At 33.8% G+C, this 21,090-nt stretch overlaps 1 protein-coding gene across 2 annotated transcripts in view; it reads right to left on the bottom strand.

Annotated features, from left to right (window-relative positions):
- LOC128224808 (uncharacterized) overlaps nt 1-14,074 on the bottom strand; it is a 57,120-nt gene extending 43,046 nt beyond the window's left edge. For both annotated transcript variants that reach the window (XM_052934872.1, XM_052934873.1), the window contains exons 1-2: nt 13,906-14,074; nt 28-90 (exon numbers count right to left, since the gene is read on the bottom strand). The gene's annotated coding sequence lies outside the window, so the exon portion shown is untranslated. The remainder of the gene's footprint in view (nt 1-27; nt 91-13,905) is intronic.
- Nucleotides 14,075-21,090: the final 7,016 nt, after the last annotated feature.

The raw sequence follows: 21,090 nt of genomic DNA, 5'->3' as shown, positions 1-21,090 counted from the left end.
CTCAATATACATACAAACGAGACTCACCAGTTGATTTTAGTACTGAAAGGAGGTGGACTAGACTTTCTGATCGTTAGATTCTTCAGTTTTCTGAAACGAAATAAACGAAAGGAATAATATCACTTAGCATACCTTTCGAAACAGCTAATCGGATATGTTCGTCCTTTCCTGAACATTTTCGTATCATACACGTCTTGGAATGCATGTTTTAGTAATCAATGTAAATCTCAACTGGAGAACTATGTTGATGTTAAAAATTTGGTAAATCTTACAATAATCATTTGTTTGTTTTTCATAGAAGAAGCCCACGTTTTAGCCTTGAAGATAATATTCAATCATGTGGTAAAACTATGACTGCTTTCAAAGAAGTGGATTACCAAGTACACGAAATAAATTCTATTTTGGAAATTCCTGCAGTGCGAAAGGCTACCTTAATACTTCGAAATAAATTAGAGCTGCCACTGGAGGGACTTTTACCCCCAATCACCACCTGGACATAGGAATGTAAAGGAATTATTTGAAAGGGTGCCATAACTCCGCCAAACATTGTTGGATTCTAACCAAAGTCAAACATAACCTATATTTTATAGTGTAAAACTGGTGTAACAAAAATATCTAAATCCATTCTTCTCGTCAAAAAAGTATTATCCGGAAAAAACATATGTCGGCAAAAAATGTTGGAAAGGGACCAAAAATATATATAACTCCGTCAACAATTGTGGTAAGTATATAAAGTGAAACTGACCTGTATTTTATTGAGGTAAACATGTGTACATATTTTTAAATCCACTTACATAAATAATCGTCCGGACAACCATTCCTGAGTTTAATTGTCCGGAAACCGTATTTTTGGCAAATTCTAAGTTGAAAAGTGTTCATCAATCCGTAAAAAAGTGGTTTGCAACAAAAGTCGAACTTGACATTTATTTGTATGGTGTAAAGCGTGTGTTCAACAAACCGAACTTACCGTTGACACTTTTATGTTTTATCACCTGGCAATCAACAAAAACACCTAGCAACAAACCGTCGAAAAGTTCACTAGAAAGTGCCCCCATCAAACTGGTTAAAAAGTCGCAGCTTTGAAACCATAAAACAAGCTCAAAACATTGTCAGTTGATACAATATTTCTCTGTTGTTGAGTTGGCAAATGAATTCAGCACGTCCCGTTGAGATAACAGACATTATAACAGAAATACTCATATAGAAAAGGAGATCACAGTGTATCAATGGATTGTAACATCCAAACGAAGTCAGAGAGGAGTGTTGTTACATAATTGAGTACATTAAGACGCCCATTGCGACTGACTTATGATAGTATAAATACTATTTATTACTGATAAAATCAAATCCCCGATCCTGCAGACGTGATTTATTGCATCCAACAACCAAATAAATGCAAATAATCACAAATATATCAAACCAATTAATAGATAGACAAATTAAAAGTGACTTTGCTTCGACAATCCAGGACATTAAAAGACCACCAGCGTTACTACAAAAATCCATTAACCGCGCAAACCGACCGTTCCTTGTTTTCTGTCACGATATGCAAATGGAATCAACCAAGATATGCTGCAGGCTCGCAGGCATCATGCTGGCATTTTAGAGGATAAAATAATGTCACCCATGATTGAAAAAACGTTATCTAAAGTATTTTATTCCATATATCACTGGCCTATGGTGCTGTCACTTTATGACCCTGAAGTCTCAATATGTTTGATTTTTTAACAATGCCTTTCGAATTTAATATGATAAGATACAATTAATACATTTACTTCTATTTTTCTAAAGTTAATCTGCAATCATAAGTGTATTATTGCATGGTGATCATGTTTTAACAAGCCTGGTGGAAACAATGCAATCATTCATTCTGTGCTAGATTTCAAAATCTTCTGAAGGATGATAAAGAAACTTTAAAATGACATTACAATGGACGTTTCCAGCGCAAAGCACGGAGCAATACGTCGGAGTGTTATGCAAGCATTGAATAGGAGTTCAAATGCCACCCAAAAAACTGTTACCGGTTATTTTGACACAAAATATTCAAGGGGCCGCAACTGGGTGGACCAATGTTAATATCTTAAACTAGTTTTACATTATGAATTAGTTCTCCACAAAAGTGTTCTTAAAAGTGCATTCTCTAATCGAAAATAAAAACATTGGTTAAGACTCCAAAGAAAGCATATATGTACCACTAAATGACTAATTATGAGCAAGTAATAAAAAAAGGTTTGGTCCTAGAATTAGGTTATTGAAAAATAAACAAAATAGTTTTGTTTATCAACGCAGTTACAAATACCTCTTTTACAAATAAGCAAGTGGTGAATATTATGACAGATGTAAGCGACGTTGTGTCTTTTCAAAAATAATAATCTGAAAAGGTGAAGATTGTATGCGCACTTTTCCATTTATGAACACAGTCTCTGGACAGTCCTCGTGTATTCGAATAATCAAGGTGCTGAAAGCACTGATGGAAAAGCAGCTTTGATTCGAATACTCCGAAGTAAAGAAAATGCTAAAAGCAAAGATGAACTAGGAGTTTAGACCATGGAACTGTATGAACAACATTGAACATCCTACGCAGTTGGCATCAGAATGTGACCGATTTGTACTGCATTGGCAGGGTTATTGCACTGTAGCAGTATTTTAGCTATTTTATGCCAGACAGATGAAGTGTAATAAGTGTTTATGAGCAATAACCAGTACTAACGGTATCCCCATATCGTAACTGTCAACTGTTTATCTTAAATCTGTGGTGATCTCCAAACATAATGTCTGAGGTTAAGTTGTCTTGCGATTGCTGGATTGATGCATTAATGGTATACCTATCGATGTAAACGGACCGATGCATCCATTTCTTGGCTCTGTTACTGTATGTCATAGTTGAAATGCGTTATACATTTTATAGACGGGTTGCATTGTCGGAAACGTAGGAATTGAGGACTTGTGACATTACTTAAACAAAGACTATGCGTGTTGTAAAAATACCTGCCCGTTTAAATAAATAAATGGCACATTCGGAGCTTTCATTTGTGTACAATTGCTCTTTACTAAACACAACAGTTTTGTTTTGTTAACACCAAGTGAGTACCTAACACTAATGAACAAGGAAATGTAAGATTCAATCCCGAACAAATAAGATTCTCACTTTAATCATTCCACCACATAATATAATATAAAGGAACTATTTGTTCACGATGTTAGCGTTTACTGTTTCATAGCTTCCAAGATGGATTAAAACAGGAAATTGAAATTAAATTTCAGAAAGAAGTAACCCAATTCGTTTGTAGCAAAGTAATTAAAATGAAACACAGTATCTCACGGCCTCCAGATAGTGCCTTATACGCGCGTTTCTTATCCCTCTTTCATGGAATAAAATCTATTTATGGTCTCCAATCATTAAAAAAACATGTATTGTTTCAATGGATGTTTACACTTGCTAAAGGATAGATGGGTTATTTAATATCATAAGGTACTTGTAAAATTGCGAAATGAGACTAAAATCGCGTTTATATATACACCCTGACTCGTGTGCATCTTAAATCACAAAATACGTGATTTTTCTAAAAAAGTCCTCAAACTGTAATATGTTAAAAGTGACGCCCTATGAAGGTGGTAAATAAAGGTCCAATGGAAGATATTAAAGACACAAATCAAGACAGACGCATAAAAGAAACGTGTTAATTTACAAACCATTACTATGTTTCACGCATTTGAATTAAATGATGATTCCCCCCCCCCCCCAACATACTCTCCCCCCCCCCACCCCCCACAAAAAGTATGTGTGTACAGATAAAACAATATTAGCTTTTAACGCATTTTCAACTTAGGATCGATTGTATAGCCCCGTAGCTTTTCATTAGAAACCCCATTAGAAAGGCTTTTTTATTTGTACACAAACCATTTTTTTTGTGTTTTTCTTTTTATAATTTTGAAGTTAAAAAAAGTCAAAAGAGTTAAACATAATAATGCACTAAAATTAATCTCCCTAGATATTGTATCTTTAACAAAATACGTGCCTCACAGATCAAACGGATATTAATCATCAAATGTATAAATATCCTGATTGGAGAAAACAAAACAATTGTACAAGATACATTCTGCGTCCGCTCTATCACGGCAATGTTTACATAGAGTGATCATCATTTGATACTGTATACGTTCTGCGTCCGCTCTATTACGGCAATGTTTACATAGAGTGATCATCACTTGATACTGTATACGTTCTGCGTCCGCTCTATCACGGCAATGTTTACATAGGGTGATCATCACTTGATACTGTATACGTTCTGCGTCCGCTCTATCACGGCAATGTTAACATAGGGTGATCATCACTTGATACTGTATACGTTCTGCGTCCGCTCTATCACGGCAATGTTTACATAGGGTGATCATCACTTGATACTGTATACGTTCTGCGTCCGCTCTATCACGGCAATGTTTACATAGGGTGGTCATCACTTGATACTGTATACGTTCTGCGTCCGCTCTATCACGGCAATGTTTACATAGGGTGATGATCACTTGATACTGTATACGTTCTGCGTCCGCTCTATCACGGCAATGTTTACATAGGGTGATCATCACTTGATACTGTATACGTTCTGCGTCCGCTCTATCACGGCAATGCTTACATAGAGTGATCATCACTTGATACTGTATACGTTCTGCGTCCGCTCTATCACGGCAATGTTTACATAGGGTGATCATCACTTGATACTGTATACGTTCTGCGTCCGCTCTATCACGGCAATGTTTACATAGGGTGATCATCACTTGATACTGTATACGTTCTGCGTCCGCTCTATCACGGCAATGTTTACATAGGGTGGTCATCACTTGATACTGTATACGTTCTGCGTCCGCTCTATCACGGCAATGTTAACATAGAGTGATCATCACTTGATACTGTATACGTTCTGCGTCCGCTCTATCACGGCAATGTTTACATAGGGTGATCATCACTTGATACTGTATACGTTCTGCGTCCGCTCTATCACGGCAATGTTTACATAGGGTGATCATCACTTGATACTGTATACGTTCTGCGTCCGCTCTATCACGGCAATGTTTACATAGGGTGATCATCACTTGATACTGTATACGTTCTGCGTCCGCTCTATCACGGCAATGTTTACATAGGGTGATCATCACTTGATACTGTATACGTTCTGCGTCTGCTTTATCACGGCAATGTTTACATAGGGTGATCATCACTTGATACTGTACACGCTCTGCGTCCGCTCTATTACGGCAATGTTTACATAGGGTGATCATCACTTGATACTGTACACGTTCTGCGCCCGCTCTATCACGGCAATGTTTACATAGGGTGATCATCACTTGATACTGTACACGTTCTGCGCCCGCTCTATCACGGCAATGTTTACATAGGGTGATCATCACTTGATACTGTATACGTTCTGCGTCCGCTCTATCACGGCAATGTTTACACAGGGTGATAATCACTTGATACTGTATACGTTCTGCGTCAGCTCTATCACGGCAATGTTTACACAGGGTGATCATCACTTGATACTGTATACGTTCTACGTCCGCTCTATCACGGCAATGTTTACATAGGGTGATCATCACTTGATACTGTATACGTTCTGCGTCCGCTCTATCACGGCAATGTTTACATAGGGTGATCATCACTTGATACTGTATACGTTCTGCGTCCGCTCTATCACGGCAATGTTTGCATAGGGTGATCATCACTTGATACTGTATACGTTCTGCGCCCGCTCTATCACGGCAATGTTTACATAGGGTGATCATCACTTGATACTGTATACGTTCTGCGTCCGCTCTATCACGATAATATTTACATAGGGTGATCATCACCTGATACTGTATACGTTCTGCGTCCGCTCTATCACGGCAATGTTTACATAGGGTGATCATCACTTGATACTGTATACGTTCTGCGTCCGCTCTATCACGGCAATGTTTACATAGGGTGATCATCACTTGATACTGTATACGTTCTGCGTCCGCTCTATCACGGCAATGTTTACATAGGGTGATCATCACTTGATACTGTATACGTTCTGCGTCCGCTCTATCACGGCAATGTTTACATAGGGTGATCATCACTTGATACTTATTATGTTCTGCGTCCGTTCTATCACGGCAATGTTTACATAGAGTGATCATCACTTGATACTGTATACGTTCTGCGTCAGCTCTATCACGGAAATGTTTACATAGGGTGATCATCACTTGATACTTATAATGTTCTGCTTTGTATATGGGCATGTCAGGTAGAGTGTACGTTTCCGGGTAGACCAATAGACCCTAAATCGCTCATCATTACAAAAATGTTCATGCTGTTACCGTAGGAAGCGCGGGAGTTAATTACATTAAGCGCGCTAGAGCTTCTTCAGATTACAGAATGAACAAACGAAAAATGCGACCGATCGTTTTATTTACATTTTTTTAACCGATTGAAATAAGAAAAGAAAATGTCTGCAACTGACTATTGTCCGTACAAGAATAAATATTGGAGACATACCATTGTATAAAAAATAGCGCTAATCTAATTGCTCCAAGTCTTGAAATAATTAAGGACAGCATATAATTCCCATTCGGGTTATACATGATGGCAATTAAATGTTCTCTACACCAAACAATATTAGGAGAATAACGGTAGAATTATTTCTTTCATGATTATCGATGAAATATGGATTGTTCTCAGTGTAAAAACAATAGTGAAAATATCAATAATATGTTTATCTATGATCATTATTTGGGTGAAATAAAATACGATCTTACACTGAAATCAACAAATATCTTCTGTGTGTTGTGTTTGTCTGTGTGTATAAAGTACAATGGAGGGCATTTCTATCCTAGAAAAACGGCCTACTCTTTAAGTGGTGTTCAATGATTTCGGATTAAAAACAATTCGGCTTAAATACAATTTATTTCACAATGAAATGATATCTGCCACATGAATCTTTCGAAAAAGAAACACGTAGTCTATAGCATGTCACACAAAAGCTAAAAATAGTCACAAATTGACAGTTTGCATGTCAACGGCTGTTGCTTAATTATTGTTTATTGCCGGACAGGATTGCGAATGGATGGCTTATACACTATTAACTATATATGACTATATTTGAGATCGTAGTCTAACGATGATAGATTCAATACGTCATTGTGACGGATGGCGTAGGTCGACATTTGAATATATTTCGGAATGCGCGGTAATTAAAAAAATCGGCATTCCGTCAGCAAACTCTCAAAAACTTTTATATGTTAAGCAATATTTGTATACGAAGGAGTACTCAGTATGCACAGTGAGTGGGGTTACCGCAGTTCTCGGCTATATAAATGTATCACCAGCATTCATTGTATCGTGTTTTATAAAGGTCAAGGTTGTCCGGTTAGCGCAGTGGTTAGCGCACTCGCTTCTCATCAAGGCGGTTCAATTCCCGGCCTAGGCGCATGTGAGTTTGGTAAGTAGTCACCAAGCAGGACATTTGTGTTTTTTTCTCCGAATACCCCCACAAAAAATGACAACACTCGCATTATCGCGCAAACAAGAGAGACTAAATATAAGTCAATCTAATTTTAATCACAATCGGTGTAAAATAAATACATAATTGAAAACTATAACTTACTCATCGTGGAAACTAAACCAAGGTAATGACGTATACGTTATGGCCAATGACGTCAAGTTGGTCATGGACACCAATAAACAAAACGGAGTGCACGAAAACATTGCAGCAATTGGAGAGAAATATCTATAATAATGTTAATTAACAAATTTTCTTTAACACACTTCCAGATCAACTTATGGTTGATTTTTAGCATGTTATTGGACTTAGTTAGCATAGTTTGATACTTACAATTGAGGCATAAGTTTCATTGCAACAGAGTAAAAGTGACAATGTAACCATATCCCAATAGAACGAAGTAAAACAACCAGATCATGAATTCCTTAAAGATAATAGCGAGGCTCGGCTTAATATTCTCGATTTTTCGATTGAAATAACATAACATTGCATAACATTCTTAGGTATTAAAATGCATTTAGCCAAATTATTAATAAAACTAGATTTTACCAAAAAATATTTATCGCGATTATCAAAATTCCTTTAAAAGGCTTATTACTCTTCCTAATGAGAATTTAACTCATCAATAATACCAGAACAAGAATAGTGTGCTTAGCTTTATCATGTTATAAATGAATTAAAATTGTTCGAGTTATTTGGACCAGGGACTATCAAATGGCATACACAAAACGCGATTTTGAGTTTTACTTAGTTTTTTTTTAAATTTAACTCTTCTGTGCTTTTCTATTCACATCCGACTATTCAGCTGAAGTGCATATCAGCTGACATTTAAACTTACGTAGAAGAATTACTTTTGATGAAACAATGACCCATGAATATTGATTATCTCCTGTTTATTTACAACGTGATCTTCTTTACAAAAATATCAATCATTAATGAACAATGAATTAAAGATGGTGTGCAAATGCCATCAATATGCAAATAGATTGGCAAGGTAATACACAAGCTAGACTCTGTTGACAGACACATATTAAATGGATGCGTTAATTTATGATGATTAAGTTTGTAAAGAAATGCGTTGCAATTTCACTGTCAGGGATTTTACGAGAGTCTGGCATGTTATAAGTATAATTGATGTGTCTTTCAATCCCCTCATGATGTTATCAGTTACCACATATTGTTCAAATGGCGTATTCACATGCAAACAGTTCTTGAACACAATTAGAGGCGTCGTGTTGTATTTCAATGTCTGTCAAATATAAATTAAGGAGTTATTTGAAAAGTTTTTTAGAAGAAGTACAAGGTGTATTTTGCAATATGCTGTAAAAACGGTTTCAATAGTAGATCTGGGTCATAAATCTTAAACTGAGTGAGAATGCTCAGGTATACCCGTTACGGGCGGAATCAATGCAATACATATCCTTACATTTTTATATTCAAACGCAGTTTACGCCCAAAACGGGCTTACTCCCTATGGAAATTAACGATTGTCACCCTTACGATATTTATTGAAATATTCAAATGAGTTTTCGAAAAAAGAATGCCGCGATGCAAGAGACAGTGTTGAACATACTGAAATTGTCTTTCTCAATGTGACCGATACTCAAAGTTTCAAATACAAACATACTTTTCAAAGTGTGTTAAATACTTCTTGTTATGAAATACAAACATAAAGAAATGTATACGTCTGAGATCCGTGTCATTTAAACATGGGTTAAGCTGTGCTTGTCTTTGCGGAGCCTATTAGATGATAACGTTGTATGTACTTTATGTAATGCAATGGTATCCATTTTCTAGACACGGTTTTTTTTATTTAGTTAGAGTGTCATATCTTTTTTGAGAAATTAAGGCCATGGTGATAATATTAGTTGCATATTGTATCTCAAATCGTACTTATTTGAAAATGCATCGTCAAAAAATCATAAGACATTGTTAGTTCAAATATATTCATTGAGAAATAGTTCACATCGTTATATCAACATTTGGTACATGTCATATATATATACAAATAAACAACATTGGATGGGAAAACAAGCTTCTTAGACAATAAATATTTAAATTCCTTTTTTGAGACAGATTTACTAAACAGTGCATGACGTTTTTATAATGATAACATTTATGTAAATAGACGCGTGACTATTTAAAAAACAACAACAGTATATTGTGTAAAGAAAGAACAAAAACAATACTCTTATCGTAATTAGCTTATTATCTAAAACATGTAATGTTACGGTTTACTATTCTCTCAATTGATCATACTTTAGATTTAAACTTTTCATGATATCAATACTGTTGTAAAAGACACACCAGTTCCCGCAGCAAACAACACACACATCGACACTAATCCCGTACTAGACCTATTGAAAGAATGTAGTTAGAATTTCTATATATTTTAAGTACTTACTACAGTTTGGCATCAGCATTTAGAAATATTTTTTAGATTTATTTTAATTATGACCAGATGCATTTCGAATATTTTATGAATGACATACGTTGTGTTCATGACATAAATCCCTCAACCTATAAGAAAAATGCTTTCCAGACATGCCATTTTATAATTAAATATCATTTGTCTCATTAATTGTTATAATCCAATCAATCACAACCCAATCCACTTGGGAATGCCTTAGGTAGGGAAACACTGACACGTGGATTTAGATCGGCGAATGAGACATAAATCTAAACCGAACTGCGAAAAGAAGCAGTTATAAGCTTTTGACACTCAGCCACTCGATATTTATAGTCATACCAGCGCAGCTAAATGTACGTAGCTGTTTTGTGGAATTAATCAGGCGATCAATATTCACTCACGTAATATAATTTTCTTTCCCCTATTTTTCTTGAATATTTTAGCATATTTTAATGTTTTACGAGAATTCGCCAACGGATAAAGTATTATTAATGGAATAACATCGAACGTCGTCGTTGAAACATACAAAACAGATTGCAGGCACTAGCATAAGCTTAATATTTAACGAATATCTCGCGTAGAACCACAGGGTTTAAGGCCTGGTAGACATCGAGCCAGGCAAAGCGTCACATTTCAACGACAGTTAATATCAAAATATCTTTAATAATTCTTCATCAATCAAAAGATCATAGGGAGAGGTGGATAGTAAACCGGTCTACAAGTTCTCAAGGTAAAACTTGTCCCGCCATTTATCAATAATTTATAAAACTATATATGGTTGACAATGGCTTTTGGGTGATAATTGCCCCGATGGGAAGAATAATTCGCAAGCAATAAATTGTCTTAAAGCCAATAATACATATATCTGTCTTCGTACTCCATCTAGTGCATTATGGACGTATGCCATTCAGCTGACGTCACGTCATGACAAGTGTTATTGTGCGAGCTTAAATATATCAGAAAACAATAATGAACGTCATTAAAAATATAGCTTATTGCACTATAACGTGTCTTCCTTGAAATTTGAACCAGTCACATAGCGCCTCGTGAAATCCGAATCTACAAAAATCCACTCATGTCGAATACAACCTCCAGGATCAAACGCAGTACTGAAAACCACTTACATTAAAATTGTAATAGTGATATATTCTTAGCTTTATCAATCAGAAATATTAGAATAGTGTATTATCTGAACCAATGGATACAACCTTTTAAATGAAGTGTAATAATTATTTACTCTTCTCTTGTTTGCATTAAGTGCCGCACAACTGTTTATTCCGTCTTTGAAACAATGTGTTCCAACCCTCTCAATAGTCGTCAGAGTCAGAGTTGCCCAAAACCAAATATTGGAAGGCATTATTTAAGCAGACTTTGTTATGTTGGAACAATGGGATGTCAAAAACGTGTCAGAGCACATGTCTTTGAGAGATCTTGAGTTTGCTTAACGTTTGATTGAAAGAGTTCCATTGACAAACAACAGACAATGGTAATTTCCTATAGCCCACCTATTTGACGTATAAAGGTAAATTTGAAAATGGTTGACGTCTATTCAAGAATCGCCAACTTATTTAATAAAAGCAATTCGTTGATGAATCGTTTTTTACACAAACAGCGTGCAACCAAAATGATTTTCTATTCTATTCACGAATATCTGATTGATTCTGATAACTCTGCTTTTAGTCCGTATTTACACTCGTATCTGAGACGTTATCTCTTGTGTTTGTTCAAAGAGAGTGTCGACCAATATTCCTTTTACGGTTTGTTTGCTATGAACGACAGTTTTTGCGTTATTTACATTATTTTCAATGTTATCTTTTCCTGCAGAGCCTTCTTCAGTTTGAAAAAAATGCTTTGAAATTATTTACTTTAATACCTTTGCAGCAAATAAGGATGTGCTTCGTTGAAATCATTTGCTATGGTTATCATCATTTTGGGCAAGGTTTAAAATTGGGTGTCTAAATGCTTTTAAATAATGAGTGATATAAAAAGTCTTCAAAAAAACATATATATGTTATTTTGTTACCCTAACAAAGTATGTAAAATGAGCTCTATGTGAAGGGGATTTTTTTAAATGCAGCTACTGTGGTGATGTATGCTAATATTTTATTAATGAAATAAAGAGTGGTCGTGATGTTTTGCTTAATGATCAGAATAAGGTATGACATATATGTCGTTTAAAACGTGATATTACTCTGACGGTAATCAATATGAATTTTATCATAATCAAGTCTAATCGTATCAATCATAAATCATCCGCGGAAAACCAATGACATTAACAACTTTGTTTCGAGAAAAATATCAGCAGTACAATTGCTGACAGAAGAATTATTCAGGTGATCAATAATATGCGTAGTAAAACAATTAAGTTAACATTCTTTGAGAAGCCCTCTTAAGCGGTAATCCCATCATTTATCGGTTAACCTTTTTTGATGATGGTATGGTCTGTTTGTGGTGATTGTATTTGTGTATGTGGTGTTTATAAGTTAATGAATTTCTTACATGGTCTTTTGTGTTGTTTTTGTGTTCGTACATGGTGTTAATCATTTATTGTCTCTCGTCCACGGTCTGTTTATGGTGTTTATCGTTGTGTATGTGGTGTCTATCAGTTTATGTCTCTAGTACTTTGCCGTTTTGGCACTTACCGTGTGTCACTAAACATATGGTTTTGTTTCGAGCGACTACTGGGTTTGTTGCTATAGATTTCACTGTATTATTGATAAATGAAGAAAGTTATTTGATGTACATCATGCAATAGAACCTATTTTTCTGGTTATTAAATGTTTTATATTCAAATCACAACTGGAAGAGATGTGTTGTCAAACCTAATCTCACTTTAAATGGCAAAGTTTTATTGGTTATGGATTAAATAAGTAATTGCAAAATTTAATTGTTAAATTCAATATCAATTTTGTATGTGAAATACGGCCAGTCCAGATCCTGCCAATTGATCCGCAACTTTAAGTTAAGACATATGACGAAAACAATTTGCATTTGTATTAAAAAAACAAAAACAAAATTAACTAAAAATGAGTGTTAATTAATTTTTTTTTCAACATTATCCAACACATTGGAACTGATATTCAAGATCAGACTCAGAAATGCGAATTTCCGTAACATTATAATTCAAATTTAATACAAAAGTGTTAATAGTTTTTTTGAATGCAATATTAATAGTGGATGGTAAAACCGCTTTAAATGACTTTATCAGCAATTTTATTTTTCAATGTTCTAGCAGAAGTACAATGTGCACGTTTGTGCATCTGAGTTCAACTGTTTGCCTTTTTAGGACACCTGCTGGTTTTTCTTGGCCTTTTTTACCCTAAGTAATAAACAGCATAACATCAATTGCAATTTGGCAACATATTTTTTTCTGCGTAGTTTTCTGTACTTTTTGAATCAAAATGTTCAAGTTAAGAGATAAATAAAGTTATCAATAAAATAAACACTCGCATAACCACTTGATCAATAAATGAGCAAATCACAGCGGATATAAGCACCTCGAACATCGTTTTAAAATCATCAGTTATGTGTCCATACAGGAACTATGTTACCATTGAACTTAAATTTACAAATAAATTAAATGAATTTAAATTATTGTTAAATTCACAGACATGTGTACCTCTACGCTGTATTCAAATACATCATAGATTAAATAAAAAAGCGATCAGCAATTAAAGAGACTGAGAACATTTAAAAAATGAGTTTTTCTATCAATGTGTTCCTTTTACTAAATGCGTATATATCCTACACATTACTCATTCATATATTTATGTCCGTTTACACTATAACATGATTTGTTTGAATAAGAAAACACCATGTAGGCCTTCTCGAATTCAAAATGAAAATTAACGTTAATAAAGTTAAGACATTAAAACATATTGTTTGCATATCTGTATTCTTGTGAAAAATATTGTTAAAATGTTTTAGATTAAAACTTGCTTTTTTATGTCAAACATCTACAGATAGAGCACATACCTTGTCTTTTCAATTTGTATATCTCCAATTTACCTTTTATAAAGGTACATTTAAAAATATGCCTTGTGTCTAACTGCACTTTCTTATTATTCAAAAATTAGTCATACTTTTTGAGGAACCGTTTTAAACAGGAAAAACTATGACAATAAATAAAAACGTCTAAGTTCTATTTACAAGCATGGCTTAAACAATTCGCTCTTCTAAGACTATCAATATTCGCATTGCAGTTATATTGGACTGGTTCATGACATCACTATAGGAAGGGTATGTTATTGGAATAAGGATTCTACAGGTTTTATCGGATAAACAGATGTCTGATACTGTTGCCGTGCAGTAACACTTATGTAAGGAGAATTGTTTATTTGCTGAAAACTTTCACACAAAAGGATCAGTTCGAAAATAAAAATATGAAAATGGTATTGTAAGATTTAAACTTATTCTCATTCACAACAATGGTACGTGAAATGTTTATGCCATTATTCGTTTTTCATGAATGTCAAATACAACAACGTAGACAACGTCGAAGCATAGGCATCAAGCATAACGGCACTTTAACAAAATAATTTTGCTCTTAAATGCTTCAAATTCATCATTGAAAATAGGAACATTTGTATAGATAGCTCTTGTTCGTTTCATTTGCAAAGCTCTCAAGTATCTTAACAAGACAGACGGATTCATGTATTATCCTTGCTATGGACTGAAACATGAATTTGGTCTTGCAAAAGGTATTTTTTTCTCATGGTTTCCATTTCGATTATGTTTTGCTTATTGTGGAACTCATTAAAGAGAAATTGTTCATAACAAAGAAATAATCAGGGGAAAATTACCCCACCAGCAAATGGTACTTCTCATATATTAAACAGTTTACCACATGGATCAGATGTGTATACTCATATTTAAACATTTACTGTATTATTCACGCCATTTATATGCACCAGACTGTTTAGAATGTTGTTAAGCCAAACAAACCTTGACAAATATTAAACCAATTTAAGTAAAAATCAGTTTTGTCACGACTACTTTTATAATAACATCTTATTTTGACGACCTATACAAATACTGTAGAAGCATATTATGATAAATGTAAAAACTATAGTGTTTCAATAACTGTCATTTTTAAAGATTGCTTGCACAAGCTTATTTTGATGTTTCAACTAAATGCTCTGCTTTGTCATGTTTCATGTTGTCTTGGTAAGATGTTGTACAACAATCAGTAAAAAAACGTGTCCATGTTATTTTATTATGTTTGACATTTATGAAAATCTTGAAAACAATAAGAATCTAGCATGCTTTTATCTGATGTTTTTAAGCTATAAAATTTAAGGAGGCATTTAAAAGCCTTATTCCCTTATATTGATAAGCATTATGAATCCCAAGAAAAGGTCAAATAGCCAAACTTTGAAGAAAAAGTAAAATCTAAAATAAACATTGCAATCAAACAGCTCAGTCTTTTTTATATACATATTGCAGAAAGTATCTAAAACGTCAGAAAGAATAAAAAAAAATGTATTTATTACAAATTTCTTCCTATTTTTCTAATGATAAAGCCGTGCGAGCAAATGAGAACCTCGTACATTGTTAAAACATTTCACATTGAAACTTTCAACGACCTAAATATTTCACCTTTTTACCGTTCAATATTTTTTCAAATATTGTTGTTCAGTATACTTTATTGCTGTTAATTTATATGTGTGTGTACACAACGAAGTTATCCAATAAACACTTATCGAACCTGTTGTACTAAGTAAGACATGCCAAGAGACTTGGGCTGAAATACAGACGGACATGCCTGCATAAAAGGACTTTCTTAAAATTCTTAAACATTGTGTTTATACTAGTGATTTCATATTTAGAAAGTCATACAATATTCCTAACAGGGATTATATACTAAATTTCAAATTCATACCCAAATCAAATCAGGCTGTCTGGTAACTAGTGGGTTTGAAACGTGCATCTTTCTGGACATAATTTTCGGATTTTGAAATCTTGGATCCCCAACTTCCAGGACACGATTTATCAGCCAAAACTAAGATTTATTTGAATATAAAAAAGCGTATTGCTAAAGACTAGACAAATAAAATTAAGGATGTATCGCGAAAGACAATCGAATAATCGATAGAGACAATATACTGCTCAAATATCTTCATAATCAAGTCGTACCATGTGCTGTTTGGCTGTCCGCTAATAGTCGATCTGACTTAAAGTTTGCGCTCTTAATTGACACTTATGTCTAGACAAACTGCTTTTTCATCTGAGCGCTCGGGTTGTTAATGAATTTAGTGTCTGGCAATGCCTTAAAATTGCCTACGTCAACGTTTCTTGTGCAATCTTAATATTAAAATATTATTCGGTTAACTGTCAGATATTTTTAGAAAACATTCGATATTTTGAGGCATTGAGATCTTTACAAGGTCCACATTAATTGGCTTATTCTTATTTATTCAGCTCGATTGTGAAGACGCGTGAGAGCTAATATGTTTTTCACCCCAGAATCCCAAGCTTCTAGGCAGAAATTTCGTCCTTTTTGAGAAGTCACGAGAACGTACCTCTGGTGTTGACCGAGCCCATATACTCTTAATGAGAGGCGGACACCTAAACCACTAGACCACTCCAACCTTCTTACCATCACTGAGTAAGTTGCTTATGTTTATATCGTTTATTCATGCAGTTGCTATATATGTATCATCCTATCACTGACAAACTGGTATGAATCATTGTCTGCTACTTTAAACATGCCATTAGTTATAATAATTGATTGAAATGATGTTCATCAATTTATTATTTTCAAATTTCCCTTAATTAGGGTTAAGGTCAGTGTAAAACTTAAAAGCCCCCTTGCACGGACTTAAAGGTACTGGCTTATGTTTTTGGACCCAAAATTAGTTTTTCCGGTTATGCATCTAAAGGCACTTATGTTGTCATTATTTTACTCTATGATATTGAAATTGCAGAAAAAAAATACAGTTATTGTATAAAAAAAGTAATATATTTTAGTTGGATGAACCTACGCCGGTAAAGTCAAGAACAAAATAGAAAACCAATGCTTTCACTTTTAGGCCACAAGGACGTATACTAAAGTGGTGGATATTTTGACCTTTTAACATTTCATTGATAACATTCTCTGATAATCACGCCACAACAGAACTGCAATTAAGTAACCATTAGCGTTTCTCTTTTGATGATTTATTTCCTCATACAAGAAAGTGCATTTTGCAAAAAAACATGAGTGGCTCATTTAAAGCTTTATACAGTTTAAACGAATACACAGCAATGTTCCCAGTTAATATACACTGGACTAAAATTACAATGTACTTTTACTCCCACATAATATTTACCACCATTAAAACAAAAGTTTAAATGTGCTAAAAGGATGAATAAATGACAAAATAATGGCTCTTCTTTAATTTGAAAGGAAAGTGCAAAAGACACGGTATATTTTCCTTATGGGTAAACAGTAGATCACAGTAAATCTTTTAGCACTTATCAATCATTTAATAATTTAGCGTTTTCAGCTATTAAATACACGGTCAGTTAAAAGGTCGATGTTTTCAAACATTTGAACACACAAATCCTTAGTTCAAATGCTTTGTGGGATCTTAAAGCTCTGATACTTAAAACAACCTATAGAATAACAGACTAGTGGCTTTCCTACATTTGAGCTTGTCAATAATATGACAATTTAAGTTGATTCAGTATACATTAATGAACAATTATAACTATCTGTAAATATAGATAAAAAGCTTCGTAATGGTTTGTAAAAAGGGAAATAGAATAGAAATGTTAATTTGCTATATGATGGTCATAAATTGGATGCTGTAAACAAATTTATCTATCTAGGTATTACTTTATCACAAAATGGAACCTATTTGCAAGCGCAAAAGAAGTTATCGGAGCAGGCACTTTGTGCCTTGTTTTCATTGAATAGTCTTTTTGATGTTATGCTTTTAGATATACGTGATAAACTGAAACTATTTGATTGTATGATAAGTCCTATTCTTAATTATGGTTCTGAAGTATGGGGCTTCCATAAAGCCAACGATATCGAGAGAGTACAACTAATATTCTTAAAACAAATTTTAGGTATAAGACCGCAATCATGCAATGCTGCAGTTTATGGTGAATTGGCAAGATTCCCATTAAGTTTGTTTTTAGGAAAATACGAATTATCAAGTACTGGTTCAAGGTTAAACGTTATCCCGAGTCTCTTATGTATAAGGTATTTAATATGAAATCTGTTAATGGCGAATATAATAAACACTTGGACGGTTAATCTGAAACAGTTGTTGAACGAGCTTGGATTTGATTATTTATTTACATGTGATAATGTAACGAATATACAGATAGAAGCTGTCGTTAGAAGAATATATGATACTTACTTACAACAATGGTATACAAATGTTAGAAATTCAGACAAGCTACAGTGTTATGTTAATTTTAAACAAGATTTTGCAATTGAAAAGTATTTATTTTGTATTAATAGCAATAAGTTAATGATACTTCTTACTATATTTAGATGTTCGGCACACAACCTTAATATTGAAGAAGGAAGATAAAGAAATATAAACCGAGAAGATAGAAAATGTAATAAATGTTTTCTATTTTCTGAAGCATTTTAAGGCATGGCCTTATTATTGGACAAGTGTATTTATTTATTCAGTATAATTGGCCATTGGATCAATAGCGTTCTCCTATAATGTACATTTACCTAATTAAACAATTAAATGGACTGTGTAAGAATAATGAAGTATTTTCCGTTCAAAGACTATTACAAAAAAACTTATTACCCTATATCAATACTTACATTACACTTCTACTAAAGCCATCATTCTAGTGAATAACGAACATTAAATATCTTGGGCATCTTAATGTTCGTTAAGTTTTTATATATAAGTTTTAATTATCCCATAAGTGAGGAACACGTTGTTGGTATGAACTCGATAGTTCCATTGGTGCCCTTAAAGTTCGCTTTGACCAGTTAAGCCGCTTATCCTTTTTACTATAAAAACAATGATCCTTTCAAAGTTCGTTTTGACTAATACCGTCATTGATCTCGTCGAAGTTTAGTTTATTTTAACTTCTAGTTCTACTGATCTCGTCAAAGTTAGTTTGGACTAATACTAACACAGACCATCCTACGTTTATTTTTGATTTATTGCAGCAAATGTTTAAGAAATAATAACGATATTCTCTTGTGAATTATGTTAACTAACATCATGGCTAAATATTTTAAAAAGAAATTGATTTTTGTTGTTATTTTGGGACCAAACCTTAATGTTTCATGAATACTGACTAACCTTCAATGGGATGGGATCGCGTGAAAATTGTCCTTAACGGCACAAACATCCATCGTCATATTGAACACTAGCAAAATGGCTTTTTCAAATACTCTTTTGTGAGTGTGTTGTCACTCAAACTGCACCCTATGGTGTGCATCAGTCTATTATATTATGTAGTAAATTAACTTCTCTCGAAGGAGCATAAATTGTCTTTTGCAATGCATTTTGTTAATTCCTTTTTAACTACAATGTGCTACTCCTGTATATCTCAGGAAGAAACAAATATATGCAAATAAAGTTGTCGATCGATTAGTAAAAATATATTTTTATAAATCACGACTTTCGAAAACTACAAGGAAAAGCCCTGGCCCATATACATCGAAATAAAACTAAAGTCAAATCTCGATCTCCGTCCCAACACTTTTTACATAAAAGCATCCAAAGTTATTAAAACCGTTTATGCATTAACGCCTTTTAAAAGCGCACTCTTTTATGAAATATGATAAAAAAATATAAAGCCATGTATTTGAGCAAAATTCACAAAGTAGTTGTTTTAATATGATATTCTATTTTAAATTACTAAGAATTGTATTCAACCCCAATACATTCTTGATTGAATCACATTGAATCAATTTTGGTTATCGCTTCGACGTCAAAAGGTTACCTTAATGGTAGGTAAACTTGACCTCGAATTGTATGGAATCGCGAAGAATTTGAGATTCATGTATATAAGAAGGTACGTTTCCATAGCAGATAAATTTGCTTTAAAATTGCCCCTTAAAGCTGATATTTCAAAGATTGACCGTTTCGTCAACATTTTTTACTTTTTTTGCCTTGGAATGGGCCGATTTTTGCATAATAGACTAGAAACTTAAAGATATAAGACCGCTGACAAAATGCCAGATATCAGTTTTTCATATTTACGTTAACGAATTGATGTTTTACGGGTTAAAGTTTTACTAACGCTTGGAGAAAAATGCATCTTTCGGCAGTTTTCCAAACAATTGAAGGGATTGATGCCAAAATCAACTGAAACAAAAATTAAATGAAAAGTCAAAAATGTCAATCTGGGAGAATGCAGATTTCATATGGTAATGTTGATATCATTAAGAATCGAAAGCATGTTTACCATCAAATGCCAAAGACATAAATCACATTGCCGTGTTCGTAATGACATCAATATCACGAACACGGCATGATCTCTGTTTAATAGTAATTCCCAATTCGATTAATGTGTGAACACAAAATGTTGAAATTGTCCTCACAGAGGAACTATTTAATGCCTCAAATGAAATAAAAAAAATCGAAATAGAAATACACAAAGCAACCTAGGACATCTAAGGAGATATTTACGCCTACAAAACTCGTGACAAAGAATTCGAACTGACGTCAAAAGATTTAATGAGATGATATAAATGAACAAGTGTGCTTAATTAAGACAAACCATAAACATGGTTAAACTATTGAGCATAAGGCACAATGTTGAAACTACAGACATACATCCACAAAACATATATATATGGACTAACAATTGGTTTGTTAAGTTAATCCTTATACATCTGAATAAATGGTTACATCTCGGAACATAAACAAACCCATTCATCCGCCTTGGTACATGTTTTACACTGACATCCCGTTTGTGGAATCTAACAAACACCTTGGTTCTTTCCTTTCTGATGATGGCAATTGGCAAACTTATATTAATTACACTATTGATGTATCTAGTAACACTAAATTAAACAATAAAGGATGGACATGTTTCCATTGATAAGATAGGTTACCCCTTCCCACACCTTAATTGCACGATCTGTCAAAATTGACAACGAAGAGAGAACATAACACGATAATGTTATGTTCATTTATCAAGTCAGTTTGATTGACGCAAATAGAATATTTTGCATTGTGAAAT

The sequence above is a fragment of the Mya arenaria genome, chromosome 17 (assembly GCF_026914265.1).
Source record: "Mya arenaria isolate MELC-2E11 chromosome 17, ASM2691426v1".
NCBI lineage: Eukaryota > Metazoa > Mollusca > Bivalvia > Myida > Myidae > Mya > Mya arenaria.
The sequence above is the reverse complement of the archived record's forward strand: the minus strand, read 5'-3'. Positions and strand labels throughout refer to the sequence as shown.